General features: G+C 50.3%; 1 pseudogene; it reads left to right on the forward strand.

The window, feature by feature from the left end:
* The first annotated feature begins 814 nt into the window (after positions 1 to 814).
* On the forward strand, positions 815 to 1,636 carry LOC143783323 (PC-esterase domain-containing protein 1A pseudogene; annotated as a pseudogene).
* Positions 1,637 to 2,974: the final 1,338 nt, after the last annotated feature.

The following is a 2,974-nucleotide window of genomic DNA, read 5'->3' on the forward strand; positions in this document are numbered from 1 at the left end:
ATGGCTCATCTCCCCCCCTGGGCCTGGCTGTATGCGTGGCTCATCTCCCCCCTTGGCCTGGCTGTATGCGTGGCTCATCGGCTCCCTGACGCTCCCATCTTGTATGGCTCGGCTCCCCGTCCACCACGCTCCTCCTTCATCCTCTCCGGCTCCCCCCGTCCTCCCTAGCTGTCATCATACTCACCTCACACCGCGCAGAAGAACAGAATCCTCCACCTCTGTCCCTGCGCAGCACCGTCCCTCGTCCTGTGTGAGCGCCGCGGTCAGGTGGTACAGCTGATTTAAGGTAATGAATATGCATCAGGCGGTACCATGTGACCGCTCACACAGGGCGAATTGCAGTCCTGCAGTCGCTCGCTGAGAGCAGAGCAGCCGGCACCGCTGGAGCAGGTGAGGTGAGTATGACAGTCAATACTGCACGATGTCTTCAAGGGGGGCTGGGCCAGCAAGGAGGCATCAGCGGCAGCAGCAGCGGCGGCGGCACCGGGGTGGGGTGGGGGGCGGGGTCTTAAGGTGACCACGGCCGGACCGGACTTTATAAAACAAAAAAAACCCTGCTCAGGTGCCGCCCCCCCCCCCCCGCATCGCCCCACCCTGCCCTAGGCCCTCGAGTGCCTACACACTGCCTCTGGGCTCGAGCCTCTGTCATGTTCATTTGTTGTACAAATGAACCGTTGCAGTTATGGGGTGCAACCACCCTTAGATATCAGCCAATTAAAAAGTCGGGCTGTGTGAGGGCGGAGCTACAGTTGTGAGTGGAGACTGTTACTACGCAGGGGCTGAGATCAGCACAAGAAGCTGTTGGAGAGCAGTGATGGAGGTTTTCCGCTCATTTCATGTCCGCCAATTACTGCACAATAAGTTTGTTGTTGTCCTCGGAGACTCCATCCAGAGAGGAGTATATAAAGATCTGGTAAAGTTTCTACAAAGTGACAACTTACTCACCGAAGGTCAACTGAAACGGAAGGGGGAATTCACATTTGAGAATGACTCCCTGGTAGAGGGCGGCCAAATGAATGAAATGCACAATGAGACCACGTTCCGAGAAGTGCGGCAGTACCGGAGCGGCCACCATCTTGTACGCTTCTACTTCTTGACCCGCGTCTACTCTGCTTACATGGAGAGCATCCTGTCAGATTTCCAAAGCGGCCCCCAACCAGACGTGCTGGTTGTAAACTCCTGCATCTGGGATCTCAATAGGTACAGTGACGACCAACAAATGGAGGGCTACAAGACCAACCTGGAACACCTGTTTATGCGCCTCAAGGAGGTTCTGAGCCCCCAGTGCCTCATCATATGGAGCACGACCATGCCTGTTGGATACAGGAATAGTGAAATCCCGGAGAACGCTGTGCACAACCTGTGGCACAACATGGTGGAGGGGAACTTCTTCAGCGCCACTCTGGCAGATTTCCACACGCTGGACGTGCTGGACATGCACTACCACTTCCGCTGCGACCTGCATCTCCGATGCCGTGACGGCGTCCACTGGAACCGGGTGGCACATCGGAAGTACACCCAGATCCTGCTGACCCACATTGCACAGGGTTGGGGCATTGAGCTGCCGAAGGAGGGTGTGATGCCAGAAGGTTCTCCGCCTCACACATCTTCTACAGAGGACCAGGAGCCTGTCTAACTGTTCTGATAATACACCAAATATATAATAAAAACAAAGATGAGGAAATCCACACATTTGTCGTGTCAATAACACAAAATACCCTAAAACTGAAGTCTGCAGATCGGTGATCCTGGGGTGCCTATACTCTCTGAGTTTGGTGTGTTTGATAGGCACTTTTTTCTTTGACTCTGCTAATTCTGGGCCTTCTGGCTATATTTTCTAAGGTATTTTAATAGAGCTGGTCAGATTTTCAAAACACATTAACCCCTTTCTGCCAGCTGACGGAATAGTACGTCAGCTGGCAGAACCACCGCTTTAAGGTGGGCTCCGGCGGCGAGCCCACCTTAAAGCTGCGACATGTCAGCTGTTTTGTACAGCTGACATGTGCGCGCAATGAGCGCGAGCGGAATCGCGATCCGCCCGTGCCCATTAACTAGTTAAATGCCGCTGTCAAACGCAGACAGCGGCATTTAACTACCGCATCCGGCCGGGCGGCCAGATATGACGTCATCGCCGACCCCCGTCACATGATCGGAGGTCGGCGATGCTTCTAAATGGTAACCATAGAGGTCCTTGAGACCTCTATGCTTACTGATCCTCGGTAGCTGTGAGCGCCACCCTGTGGTCGGCGCTCACAGCACACCTGCAATTCTGCTGTGTAGCAGCGATCTTATGATCGCTGCTACATAGCAGAGCCGATCGGGTTGTGCCTGCTTCTAGCCTCCCATGGAGGCTATAGAAGCATGGCAAAAGTGAAAAAAAAAAGTAAAAAAAAATGTGAAAAAAATAAAAAAAATATAAAAGTTTAAATCACCCCCCTTTCGCCCCAATCAAAATAAATCAATTAAAAAAAAATCAAACCTACACATATTTGGTATCGCCACGTTCAGAATCGCCCGATCTATCAATAAAAAAAAAGCATTAACCTGATCGCTAAATGGCGTAATGAGAAAAAAATCGAAACGCCAGAATTACGTTTTTTTGGTTGCCGCGATATTGCATTAAAATGCAATAACGGGTGATCAAAAGAACGTATCTGCACCAAAATGCTATCATTAAAAACGCCAGCTCGGCACGCAAAAAATAAGCCCTCATCTTACCCCAGATCACGAAAAATGGAGACGCTACGAGTATCGGAAAATGTCGCAATTTTATTTTTATTTTTTGCAAAGTTAGGAATTTTTTTTCACCAATTAGGTGAAAAATAACCTAGTCATGTTAGGTGTCTATGAACTCGTACTGACCTGAAGAATCATAATGGCAGGTCAGTTTTAGCATTTAGTGAACCTAGCAAAATATCGAAGCAAAAAACAAGTGTGGGATTGCACTTTTTTTGCAATTTCACTGCACTTGGAA

Source organism: Ranitomeya variabilis, chromosome 6, assembly GCF_051348905.1.
Source record: "Ranitomeya variabilis isolate aRanVar5 chromosome 6, aRanVar5.hap1, whole genome shotgun sequence".
Classification (NCBI taxonomy): Eukaryota; Metazoa; Chordata; class Amphibia; order Anura; family Dendrobatidae; genus Ranitomeya; species Ranitomeya variabilis.